This window comes from Pseudorca crassidens, chromosome 4 (assembly GCF_039906515.1).
Source record: "Pseudorca crassidens isolate mPseCra1 chromosome 4, mPseCra1.hap1, whole genome shotgun sequence".
Lineage (NCBI taxonomy): Eukaryota > Metazoa > Chordata > Mammalia > Artiodactyla > Delphinidae > Pseudorca > Pseudorca crassidens.
The window spans coordinates 82,612,437-82,626,863 of record NC_090299.1 but is presented as its reverse complement, the minus strand read 5'-3'; the positions used below and the strand labels follow the sequence as shown (position 1 = coordinate 82,626,863).

The 14,427-nt window shown below is 35.7% G+C and overlaps 1 pseudogene; it reads left to right on the top strand.

Annotated features, from left to right (window-relative positions):
- Nucleotides 1-12,411: 12,411 nt before the first annotated feature.
- LOC137223182 (importin subunit alpha-1 pseudogene) lies at nucleotides 12,412-14,140 on the top strand (annotated as a pseudogene).
- The last annotated feature ends 287 nt before the right edge of the window (nucleotides 14,141-14,427 follow it).

Below are 14,427 nucleotides of genomic sequence, written 5' to 3'. Positions count from 1 at the left end.
TTTATGTTCTACTTTTCCTTAACAATAGAACCTTGCCCTGAACCCCAGCCTTCTTTATTTGATCCTGGAAGCCTGCTTGGCTCTCCCTGTCTTTCTCCCCATGCCCATAGTCTCAAACTACTTTAATTTTAAGTTGGATCCTTATCTCAGTTATGTTTTTTATCACCACAATGAATTGTACTGCCATCTGTCTTACTTCTCATATTGACTGCTAGCCATAATGTCCGTTATTCTCTACTGTATTAAACCTATTGGATATAAATCAAGCACAAAAAAATCAATCGAAAGTACAAAATCAAAAGGTGACAAAATGGAATTAAGACTTATACAGCATAAGGGTCAGTCCAAGAGTTGGTCCAGTTCCTAAAACCTCAATTCTTTCTATATTTGAATGTTTCCTCTTCTTTGCTTGTCTAAATGAAAAGTCCCAGGATGCTTTTTAGTCAAGTACTGTTCAGATCTCTTTTTTGTTATATTTATGTTTGAGAATATTAATGCCAGAGCCCTTATCCACAGTCCTAATAGTCCCTCAGTGACTTTCCAATACGTGACACAAAATTTTCTTATTATTTCTTTTTATATTTTGTATAGCCCACCTGTAATACAAGAAAATTCTTATGGTAAATCTGCTGCATATATCAACTTCAACATGTTAACTTGAGTGTTTTTTTTTAACAAATAATAGAAGTGGTTTATGGATTAAATCTGTTTTTCAACATTTACAAATGTATCCTATACATATTTTATTAGCTCCCACAACTATTAACAGGAAAAAATAGCAGGTATAAAATAATATGATTTTGGAATTTTATTATACATTAATATATGAGAAAATAAATCTGCAAGCTTTCATCCATTCACTTTTGAAACATATTTATTTAGGGTCTGTTATTTGGTAGTGTGGCTCAGGCATAAAATAAATCCAGACCCCCATTGTTCCAATTTTTAATCTAGATCTCTAACCTCAGAACATCTACTACTGTATTTATAGCCATAATTTGTTTTAATGTTTTGGCTAGTCTTGTGATTCAGTTTTGTTACAAATAAGTATTCATCCTTTAGCATCTTCATCCTTTTAAATATGGCCCCAAGTTTTTTATAATTTCTACACATATTAATGCATATAGGTGTAGGTCATGCAACCTGGAAAATATTAAAAATAAAAAAGTAGGTTTGATTCATTCTCAAGAACATCAAGCATCATCAGATTTTGGTTTTGTTTGTTGGGTACATTTCATTAATAGATATATTTATTATAAATATATATTTACTGTTAATATTTCAAAAAGAGTATTTTTTAAAGTTTCCACTTAAAGATTCATCTTAATCTTGACAAATGATTTTCAACTGTGTCTAGCCAAGTAACCCTAGAATACTGGTAATTATAACATAGAATATGTATACTAACTATAGATCTGTAGTACATATATTTTTTTCTTCCAGTTTTATTAAGATATAATTGACATACAGAACTGTATAAGTTTAAGGAGTACAGCATAGTGATGTGATTTACATATATCATGAAATGAGTACCTCAGTAAGTTTAGTGAACATCCATCATCTCATACAGATACAAAATGAAAGAAAAAGAAAGAAAATTATTTTTTCCTTGTAATGAGAACTCAGGATTTACTCTCTTAACAACTTTCATATATAACATACAGAAGTAATTATATTTATTATATTGTACATTACATCCCTAGTACTTATTTGTCTTATAACTGGAAATTTGACCTTTTGACCACCTTCATCCAATTCCCCCTCCTCTTCCCCCACGCTTCTGATAACCACAAATATGATCTCTTTTCCCATGAGTTTGTGTGTTTGATTTTGAAGTATAATTGACCTACAATACTATGTTATATCTTGTGTGTATATTTAATATGAGAAACTGACAAAGTATAATAAATGAGTATAATAAAACACATTTATACACAGGCCCCAGGTATATCTTTTAATGGAAAATGATTAAATACAATAAATTATTATTAGCTAGTTGATTTTCTATGGAGCCTCCTCATCAAATATTTTTATAAAGTGTCCTTTATAAATTAAATCAGCAAATACTTACCATATATTGTAACAGCAATTTTCTATCAACACTTCATCAACAAAGTTTTCAAGAAAATATTTTAGATTAAAATGCTCTATATAATTCTATTAAATGAAAGAAAATAGTCAGAATATTTCTATATTATAATATTTCTAAATGAATGTAACATAAGTCAATTTTATTGATCTGCTCTTAGATCTTTGTATTAAAATGGGGAATATATAATATCACCTTTATTTTCTCTAAGTTATAAAAATTACAGTGTTTCTAATGCACACCAGATATGTGCAAAATCCCTTTCTTTTCTGTTATAAAATCTGTTTTGTAGCACTAGGGAGGCTACTTTCATTTACATGTTAATTGAAAAGAAAATAGTGGGGAAATGTTAGCAAGATGATAAAAAGAAGTCTATTTATCCCACCTAAACTTCGGTGTCACTTACTCATTCCTGTTAGATAGAAAAATAACAAGACTATCCAATTAATTACTCATATAGATTGCAATTTTGCAGCTATCTCCTGGCAAAAATGAGAAATCTATTAATCAATGAAAATGGAATGAATCATAATCTTCCCTTCCCCCTACACACAACTTTAATTTTTGTCTGATATGGGCTGGGGTTTTTGTGTAGATTTGAAGATGAAGAAGCTCATTTATTTAGACAGATTTCATTCCTAAAATGTTCCATTAGTCTCTGCTGTTATGAAATCAAACTACTCTGTATAAAATCCTGTTTAGTTTTCAAGATGACAGCCTTGCTATCCCTAAAGAATGGCTAGAATGGTGTGATATGTTTATAACTCCCTTGTTTTCAGTATAATTGAGAAAATACTATTTATAAAGCTGAGGGAGCTGTATTACTTCATATATTTAATCATACTGAAAAATATCTGGTGAAAATTATAGTAATATTCCCTATTCAATCAACTACATGTATGTGAGTAAAATAGCTAACTGTTTAGCTAAACAAAAAAAACCCTACCTATCCATCTTATTTTTGTGGAAAAATATAATATTTGTAAGGACATATGTATTTCAGGTTGATTGTCTTCTAAACTCCTGCAAATTTTTTTCTTTATCTTTGGGATAGCTTGATCTAATGTCTCTCATTCAAACCTGCAGAGGATTCTGTGCTTGATAATAATTATAATTTCAATTCTTTATCAAAATAATTAAGTGACATATATATGACTAATTCTAAGTTTATTACAAAAAAAATAATCACTGGGTTTAGAAAGGGGACAAACAAGGAAATACCAAATCATTCCCTAGTATAAAGGGTAATATTTTTAACTTAAGCAAACTCTATCAAAAAGCAAATTGAGCAACAGATATATACTAGTTGTCATGAGATAAAATATAAATAGTAGTTTTAAATGGATATCTTTATACTTTCATAAAATCTATTAACACTACATCTATAAACAGATTTTTGAGGCTTCCATTAAGCCAATTAGAAACATCCCCACAAACCATGCCTCTGAACTCTGAAGAGTTTTGAAATTTAACAGTGAGAAAAGGAAGAAAATGTAAAGTCAGTCACCACTCATTTCATCCTATATCTTGGAAAAATTGTTTTATTGTGCCAAAACTGGAAGAAAAAGTGTCTCAGCTCTTCTTAATACTATTAACTCCTGAAGAGATTCTCTGAGAAATCCATCACCTCTTGTGCCCAACTCCTTCACCTCCATCATCTATCCATGAAGATCTCAATGGAATTTCCCTTGCTGCAAGCCCTCTGCCCACTTCAGTCCCACTAACTCTCTTTGCTATTTCTATGCTACCTCAAAGCTTAAAATAATTTGTCTCCTGGCCCAGCACTGGTAAGCCTGTGAGGCTAAGATCTGTATGCATAAAGCCATAGTAAACCAGCTTTTATCTGGAATCTTGCTTTATCCTTGAGCTTTATCCTGTAATTGGGATAATATCCTCCGTTTCAAATGCACAAGTGTTTTTAGAAGAAATTACTCCTTCATGTTTGGTCTGTGGAACAGTATAAAGGTTCTAATCTCTGATACCACAATATAATTATCATTTGTCCATTAATTTATCCATCTGTCCATTATTTTGACAATATTTATTGAACATCTACTGAGTGTTAGGTAATATTCTTGGTGCAGGGACTAAGTCATTCCACAAAACAGATAAAGTTCTTGACATCCTGGGTCTCACATTCAGGTGGAGTAAGAAATAAACAAATAAATCATGTGTACTCTATAGTTATGTGATGCCTGGTAAGAGGGACAGGGCATCTTGGGTAAGTCTGACTATTTTATAGAGAGTGATCAGGCAGAGCCTCTGTGACAAAGTCACAATAGTTCAGATAACAGAAAGAAGTGTCAGAGTGAGCATCTCCCACATGGAGGCATGGGGAGGTTTCAGGGAGAGGAAAAAGCAAGTGCAGAGGACTTGAAATAGGAACATCCTTGGTGTGTTTGGTGCCCATAAAGGAAGTAAATAGTACTGGAAGAGAATAAACTACAGAGATGAAGGTTGAAAATGAAGTTAGAGAACCATATATGTGGTGGGGAGATTACATGTAGCTCTATAGACCACTGGAGATGTTACAGGGTTGGCGTGCGTTGTATCAAATAGCTCCGATCCAGGAGGTCAACAGAAGACGCAGACCAGCAATCTCGGTCCTTGTGATAGCAAGCAAAGAATTGCAGACTACCACTTCGGGCTTAAGCGCAAAGCAAAGTTTATTAAAGCATGGTTACACTCTCAGAGGGAGAGCGGGCTGTTTCTGTTAAGTGAAACTAGCCCTCCTGTACAGGCTTAAGGGCATTTATAAGAAATGTTCATCGAGGAGGTGGGGTGCGATCATGGGTGAGCGACAGGGGATCATTATTCGATTGACAGTCCAGAGTTACGTAACAAGTTCATTATTGTGCATGCCCTTACCCTTGATTCACTAAGAAAAGGCCACGGGCGGGGGAAGGGGCAAAACCACATGCAGATTTTATTATAGTGATGGTATAATGAGTTTGGGTTTACTATAGGTTATAAGCCTGTGTAGTCTGGGCATGCGCAGCCTGGGGAAGTTTCCTCATGTCACTCTACTCCCTCTTTATCAGAATAAGTTGCTTAGCACCCGACCATAGTTTCGCCTGTATGGAGACTGCATGTTGGAAGCAGGGAGAACACTTAAGAGAATACTGAAATAGTCCAAGTGACATAGATTAGATTGTGCTACAGTGCAGGGCATGATTTGATTGTATATGTGTTTATGTGTGTGTGTGTGTGTGTGTGTGTGTGTGTGTGTGTGTGTAAATTTTAAGGAAAAAACGTATTGGCTATTAACATGACTTGGATGTGGGGTGAAAGAAAAAGAGAGAGTCAAAGATTGTTCTACTTGTGACCTTGATAAAAGGTTTCTTTGAACTGGTAGGTATGAAAGTCTGATTAGAGTGAGTTTAGGAAATAATTAGAGGTAAAGAAATGGAGTCAGTGAGTAAGGCTATGTTTATTTAGGAGTTTGGTTTCAAGAAAGAAGGGAAAATGAGATAGTTACTGAAGGGGAATGTGAGGTCAAGACAATATATATATATATTTTTTTGTAAATAAGAGATGTTATAGAATCTTTTGCTATTATATCTATAGAATTTGTTCTAAGAATGATACACTTGAGAAACAAAATGATGGATGAGGAAGGGTAAACTACCTGGAGCACTACCTTTGTTATGCAAGAAGGGATGAGATCTAGTTTACAAAGGAGGTTGGTTTTAGAAAGGAGTATAAGAGTTTACCCCATCCTAACAGTAGTTAAAACAATTTAGATGAAAGCAAAATTTACTAATTCATGGGTAGAAGGAATGTGTGGAATATCTCTTTTGATTGATTCTATTTTCACTAAGAAATGTCAGCATGTTTATCTATTGATAACTTGCAGATGGAAGTAGTTCCTGAGTCTGAAAAGACGAAGAATTTGAAGAAACAAAACTAGGAAACTAGGAGAGTAGAGTAAAAAAATGTAAAATGGTTAAATTGGTTCTCATGACTTTTAATTGACTGTTTTTTAGGTTCATCAGAATGGAATTTAGATTGAATATGAGACTATTTTTCCTGAAGAAGATAAGAGTTTATTTTTCCCTAATTTGTATCAGTAATAGCCGAGAGAGAGAGAAAGAAAGAGGGAGTTTTCTTCACTTTGCTACCATTCTTACATTGTATTATCTTAAGACTTGATTTAAGCAAAATAATTATTTCCCCCAACAGATTTTGCATATAGAGCTAATTTTTCTAATCTCATTGATGAAAGGTTAATCCCATGACTTTTCTTTTTACTTTTATATAGTAAAATTATCTAATTATACTTAGTTCAAAATACATTTATTTTAATGATTAAAATATCTGCCTATATGTAATGATTAATTTTATGTGTCAACTTGGCTAGGCCATGATACATAGATATTTGGTCAAATGCCAGTCTAGATTTTTCTTTGAATGTATTATTTTTAGATAAGATTAACATTTAAGCCAGTAGACTTTGAGTAGAGCAGACTACCCTTCATCATGTGTGTGGGTCTTGTAAAACAAAGAATGTTGCTTGCCATCAAGTCATTAGCCATTGTAGTTCCTGTCATACAGTATACCCTGAAAGGAATTCAAGATGAAGTGTTCTGTGTTTTGCATATAGGGACCCCTAAATAGTTCAGATAGTTCAGATTCAAATTCCAAAAAAGAATTTCAATGACCTCAGATTCTTGTATCTTCCAATACTTAAAAAAGCACTAAAATGATTGACTTGAGGTATCTGTTCATTGTGATTAGAAGTAATATTTTTATGCTTGACTACATGTATGACCCAGCCAAAAAATTCATATGTATATACTAGCCCCTCCCTATCTCTTCAGAGCAGTTCCTCAGAGCTATCTGAGAGGCTTCTCCCAGGCTATAGTCCTCAGTAAGGTTCCCAAATAAAACTGAAGCTCACAGTTCATGTGGTACATTGTTTTCAGTTGACAGCCTAATCCAATCAGTTGAAGGCTTTAATGCAAAAGAGACTGAGCTCCCTAAAGGAAAAGGGAATTCTACCAGCTGACTGCCTTTGGACTCATACTGCAAGTCTTCCCTGGATCTCTAGTCTGCTAGCTTGGCCTGAAGATTTTGGATTTGGCAGCCTCTACAATCACATGAGCCAATTTCTTAAAATCTCTCTCTATATATCTATCTCTGTATCTATCAACCTATCTGTATCTATCTATCCATCTATCTACATATACACACATATACACACACATGCACATCCTATTGTTCTGTTTCTCTGGAGAAACCTGACTAATAATATACTACATAATAGGCAAACTCTGAATCATATTTCTGAATCATATTTCAAGTTCAACTTATATTCTCCTTCTGACCTAACCTGCTCTAACAGGACACCTGAAGTGAGTACAATTGATTTTCTTTCTAATTTTCCCTAGTCTTATGCTTCTTTTCCTCACAATCTCTCCAACTTGCTAAACATGGTTTATGAGTATTCCAGTGTTGTAGCAGTAGCCAGGTCAGGTCTAGTTGACTAGTACTATCATGATCTATCATTGACTAGTACTATCATGATCTATCATTGACATCCTCTAAGTTTAGTGGGTAATCAAACTATTTCTTGTGGAAAGCTTTGTGGACTTTTCAGAGACTGTTCTCTACTGGGGATCCCTCATCTGTATTTCACTTAAGAGAAGTCATACTTGCACCATATGGCCACTTAAAATCCCTCCTGTAACTCTTCTGAGAGGGTCCACGCCTCCTCAAGGCAGTCAGTTGAGAAAGATTTAAAAATATCTGGTCTCCATCCCCATTTTTAGTCCCTGAGAGAAAGATCTCATAATTTTGTGCCCCAACAAACTCTGGGAGGATTCCTCATGAATATAGCTCTCCTGGTTCTGTCCTTCACAAAGTCTTCATGAAACTACCCATCCTGGCTCTGTAAGCAGACTGCAGGGGACAAATATCAAAATTTGTCTGGTCTTTCATAAAGCCACTTGACTGAACCTGACTTGAGAGAGAAAATAATTCAATACCTTTCTTCATTGTGAGACAAGAGAATATATTACAGAGCTGTGATATTTACCAAAGAAATTCTAATCTCCAATTTCTTGAGGTCTTAATTTAAATCACTTTATATCCACAATCTGAATCAGCCACTAGTGCTACAAAATATAATTGTTAAACCTAAGTGAAGCAAAATGTTTTTGTTCGATAGTTTGTTTTCCTCTGTATCTCAGAACCATAAATTCTAATTCTAAGGATATAATATGTAATTCTAAACATAAATATTTACATGATCTTTTCTATTCCAAAAAAGGATACTAATTATAAGGCATTGTTGTTGGGATTGTTTTGTTTTTGTGTTGATTTCTTTTTTAAAGTTTGCTCATTTCTGGTATAGAATTAATCTCCTTTATTCCCTTAAGATTTAATCATATATTTCCATCAAACACTTGGAACAAAAGTACATGAACACATAATGAATAAACTTACATAATTTAACAATTGTGTGAGGAACCTGGCAGTTTATGTTAATAACCTGAAGTTTGGCTGAACCCAAATGAGTGAGTTCCTGGCCACTCAAATAAGAGAATAAAATGTGAAGAAGTTCACAGGCGAATTATATCAAACATTTAGAGAAGAGCTAACACCTATCCTCAAACTCTTCCAAAATACAGCAGAGGGAGGAAAACTCCCAAACTCATTCTACGAGGCCACCATCACCCTGATACGAAAACCAGACAAAGATGTCACAAAGAAAGAAAACTACAGGCCAGTATCACTGATGAACATGGATGTAAAAATCCTCAACAAAATACTAGCAAACAGCATCCAACAGCACATTAAAAGGATCATACACTATGATCAAGTGGGGTTTATCCCAGGAATGCAAGGTTTCTTCAATATACGCAACTCCATCAATGTGATATATGCTATTAACAAATTGAAGGAGAAAAACCATATGCTCATCTCTAGAGATGCAGAGAAAGCTTTTGACAAAATTCAACACCCATTTATGATAAAAACCCTGCAGAAAGTAGGCATAGAGGGAACTTTCCTCAACATAATAAAGGTCATATATGACAAACCCACAGCCAACATCGTCCTCAATGGTGAAAAACTGAAGTCATTTCCAGTAAGATCAGGGACAATACAAGGTTGCCTACTGTCACCGCTATTATTCAACATAGTTTTGGAAGTTTTAGCCACAACAATCAGAGAAGAAAAAGAAATAAAAGGGATCCAAATTGGAAAAGAAGAAGTAAAGCTGTCACTGTTTGCAGATGACATGATACTATACGTAGAGAATCCTAAAGATGCTACCAGAAAACTACTAGAGCTAATCAATGAATTTGGTAATGTAGCAGGATACAAAATTAATACACAGAAATCTCTTGCATTCCTATACACTAATGATGAAAAATCTGAAAGTGAAATTAAGAAAACACTCAAATTTACCATTGCAACAGAAGGAATAAAATATCTAGGAATAAACCTACCTAAGGAGACTAAATACGTGTATGCAGAAAATTATAAGACACTGATGAAAGAAATTAAAGGTGATATAAATAGATGGAGAGATATACCATGTTCTTGGGTTGGAAGAATCAACATTGTGAAAATGACTCTCCTACCCAAAGCAATCTACAGATTCAATGCAATCCCTATCAAATTACCACTGACATTTTTCACAGAACTAGCACAAAAATTTTCACAATTTGTATGGTACACAAAAGACCCCAAATAGCCAAAGCCATCTTGAGAACGAAAAACAGAGCTGGAGGAATCAGGTTGCCAGACTTCAGACTATACTACAAAGCTACAGTAATCAAGACACTGGAACAGAAACAGAAATATATATCAATGGAACAGGATAGAAAGCTGAGAGATAAACCCACACACACATGATCACCTCATCTTTGATAAAGGAGGCAAGAATATACAATGGAGAAAAGACAGCTTCTTCAATAAGTGGTGCTGGGAAAACTGGACAGCTACATGTAAAAGAATGAAATTAGAACACTCCCTAACACCATACACAAAAATAAACTCAAAATGGATTAAAGACCTAAATGTAAGGCCAGACACCATCAAACTCGTAGAGGAAAACATAGGCAGAACACTCTATGACATAAATCACAGCAAGATCATTTTTCAGCCACCTCTTCAAGAAATGGAAATAAAAACAAAAATAAACAAATGGGACCTAATCAAACTCAAAAGCTTTTGCACAGCAAAGCAAACCATAAACAAGACAAAAAGACAACCCTCAGAATGGGAGAAAATATTTGCAAACAAAGTAACTGACAAAGGATTAATCTCCAAAATTTACAAGAAGCTCATGCAGCTCAATATCAAAAAAACAAACAACCTAATCCAAAAATGGGCAGAAGACCTAAATAGACATTTCTCCAAAGAAGATATACAGATTGCCAGCAAACACATGAAAGAATGCTTAACATCATTAATCATTAGAGAAATGCAAATCAAAACTACAATGAGGTATTATCTCACACTGGTCAGAATGGCCATCATCAAAAAATGTACAAACAATAAATGCTGGAGAGGGTGTGGAGAAAAGGGATCTCTCTTGCACTATTGTTGGGAATGTAAATTGATACAGCCACTATGGATAACAGTATGGAGGTTCATTAAAATACTAAAAATAGAACTACCATACGACCTAGCAATCCCACTACTGGGCACATACCCTGAGAAAACCATAATTCAAAAAGAGTCATGTACCACCATGTTCATTGCAGCTCTATTTACAGTAGCCAGGACGCAACCTAAATGTCCATCAACAGATGAATGGATAAAGAAGATGTGGCACATATATACAATGAAATATTACTCAGCCATAAAAAGGAATGAAACTGAGTTTTTTGTAGTGAGGTGGATGGACCTAGAGACTGTCATTCAGAGTGAAGTAAATCAGAAAGAGAAAAACAAATACTGTATGCTAACATATATATGTGGAATCTATAAAAAAGAAAAAATGGTCATGAAGAACCTAAGGGCAATACAGGAATAAAGATGCAGACCTACTAGAGAATGGACTTGAGGATACGGGGAAGGGGAAGTGTAAGCTGGGACAAAGTGAGAGAGTGGCATGGACATATATACACTACCAAACGTAAAATAGATAGCTACTGGGAAGCAGCCGCATAGCACAGGAAGATCAGCTCGGTGCCTTGTGACCACGTAGAGGTGTGGGATAGGGAGGGTGGACGGAGACGCTAGAGGGAGGAGATATGGGGATATATGTATATGTATAGCTGATTCACTTTGTTATAAAGCAGAAACTAACACACCATTTTAAAGCAATTATACTCCAATAAAGATGTTAAAAATATGTGAAGAAGTTTACATATACAAATGGTTTTACTCATTAACTAAAAAATACGGATGACTTTCTGTTGAAATCTAAAATGAGTATTTCTTTTGTTGAGTATTAGAATATATTTTTCCTTTCTATGTTCAACTAATCTACAACAAAGGAGGCAAGAATACACAATGGAGAAAAGAGAGTATCTTCAGTAAGCGGTGCTGGGAAAACTGGACAGCTACATGTAAAAAATTAAAATTAGAACACTAACACCATGCACAAAAATAAACTTGAAATGGACCAAAGACCTAAATATAAGGCCAGACATTATAAACTCTTAGAGAAAAACTCAGGCAGAACACTCTTTGACATAAATCACAGCATTATCTTTTTTGATCCACCTCCTAGAGTAATGAAAATAAAAACAAAAATGAACAAATGGGACCTAAATAAATTTAAAAGCTTCTGCAAAGCAAAGGAAATCATAAACAAAATGAAAAGACAACCCACAGAATGGGAGAAAATATTTGCAAACAAAGTGACCAACAAGGGATAAATTTCCAAAATATACAAACAGCTCATGCAGCTGTTTGTCAAAAAAACCAAGCAACCCAACCTATAAACGGACAGAAGATCTAAATGGACATTTCTCCAAAGAAGACATACAGATAACTAAAAAGCACATGAAAAATGCTCAGCATCACTAATTATCTGAGAAATGCAAATCAAAACTACAATGAGGTATTCACACCGGTCAGAACGGCCATCATCAAAAAGTCTACAAAGAATAAATGCTGGAGAGGGTGTTGAGCAAAGGGAGCCCTCCTACATTGTTGGTGGGAATGAAAATTGGTACAACCATCAGGGAGAATAGTATGGAGGTTCCTTAAAACACTAAAAATTGAACTGCCATATGATCCAGCAATCCCACTCCTGGGAATATATCCAGAGAAAATCATAATTTTAAAAGATATATGAACCTCAGTATTCATAGCAGCACTATTTAAAATAGCCAAGACACTGTCCTCAGGCCGACCATGGTGGACGATTTGAGCGCAGTTGATCCGTAGCCTGTGCGTCCTGCACCACCTCCTGTGGAAGCTTGAGCAGGCTGTGTAGCTTTCTCCCTTTGTCTCATAACAATGTCAACCAATGAGAATGGTAATTCACCATCTGCCCGCCTTAAAAGATTCAAGAACAAGGGGAAAGACAGTCCAGAAATGAGGCGGCGCCGAATAGAAGTTAATGTGGAGCTCAGGAAAGCTAAGAAGGGTGACCAGATGCTGAAAAGGAGAAATGTCAGCTCTTTTCCAGATGATGCTGCTTTCCACTGCAGGAAAACCGCAACAACCAGGGCACTGTAAATCGGTCTGTTGATGACATTGTCAAAGGCATAAATAGCAACAATTTGGAAAGCCAGCTCCAAGCTACTCAAGCTGCTAGGAAACTGCTTTCCAGGGAAAAACAGCCCCCTATAGTCAGCATAATCCGGGCTGGTTTGATTCCAAAATTTGTGTCCTTCTTGGGCAGAGCTGATTGTAGTCCCATTCAGTTTGAATCTGCTTGGGCCCTCACTAACATTGCTTCTGCGACATCAGAACAGACCAAGGCTGTGGTAGATGGAGGTGCTATCCCAGTATTCATTTCCCTGTTGGCATCTCCCCACGCTCACATCAGTGAACAAGCTGTACGGACTCTAGGAAACATTGCAGGTGATGGCTCGGTCTTCCAAGACTTGGTTATCAAGCATGGTGCAGTTGACCCACTGTTGGCACTTTTGGCGGTTCCTGACTTGTCATTTTTAGCATGTGGTTACTTACATAATCTTACCTGGACACTTTCAAATCTTTGTCGCAACAAGAATACTGCAACCCGCCTTAGATGTTGTTGAGCAAATTCTTCCTACTTTAGTTCGTCTCCTGCATCACCATGATCCAGAAATTTTAGCTGGTGCCTGCTGGGCTATTTCCTACCTTACCAATGGTCCAAATGAATGGATTGAAATGGTTGTGAAAACTGGGGTTGTACCCCAACTTGTGAAGCTTTCAGGTGCTACTGAATTGCCAATTGTGACTCTCGTGCTAAGAGCCATAGGGAATATTGTCACTGGGACAGATGAACAGACTCAGGTTGTAATAGATGTAGGAGTACTTGTCATCTTTCCCAGCCTGCTAACAAACTCCAAAACTAATATTCAGAAGGAAGCTACGTGGACAATGTCAAACATGACAGCTGGCCACCAGGACCAGATACATCAAGTAGTAAATCATGGATTAGTCCCATTCCTTGTTGGCGTTCTCTCTAAGGCCGACTTTAGGACACAAAAGGAAGCTGTATGGGCTGTGACCAACTACACAAGGGGTGGAACAGTTGAGCAGATCGTATACCTTGTTCATTGTGGCATAATAGAACTGTTGATAAACCTCCTAACTGCAAAAGACACTAAAATTATTCTGGTTATTCTGGATGCCATCTAAAATATCTCTCAGACTGCTGAGAAACTAGGTGAAACTGAGAAACTTAGTATAAGTATTGAAGAATGTGGAGATTTGGACAAAATTGAAGCTCTACAAAACCATGAAAATGAGTCTGTGTACAAAGCTTCATTAAACTTGATTGAGAAGTATTTCTCTGTGGAGGAAGAGGAAGATCAAAATGTTGTGTCAGAAACTACCTCTGAAGGGTATACATTCCAAGTTCAGGATGGCACTGCTGGGACCTTCAACTTTTAGATTGTACATCTGAGGCATAAAGTTGTTTGTTGTGTACTATGTCTGGTAGAAGTTTGTTTCTTAAACTGTCTAAATCTCTGAATATCACCAGCCAAAGTTTAGCTCAATTTTCTTCACATATAGGAAGCTAATGTATAGAAATAAAGTAAAATTAAACAGATCTGCAGCAAGGAGTAGAGATCACAGGTCAATGGAAAAACCCAAACAAAGGCTCTCTAGCCCTAATTGTGGCTATCAAATTCCCTGTTGCAGGTTTGCTGGACCAGAGGTTTTTTGCTTAACTCTCCCTTATTCATGAAATATTCTAGTATCCCAACCATAAA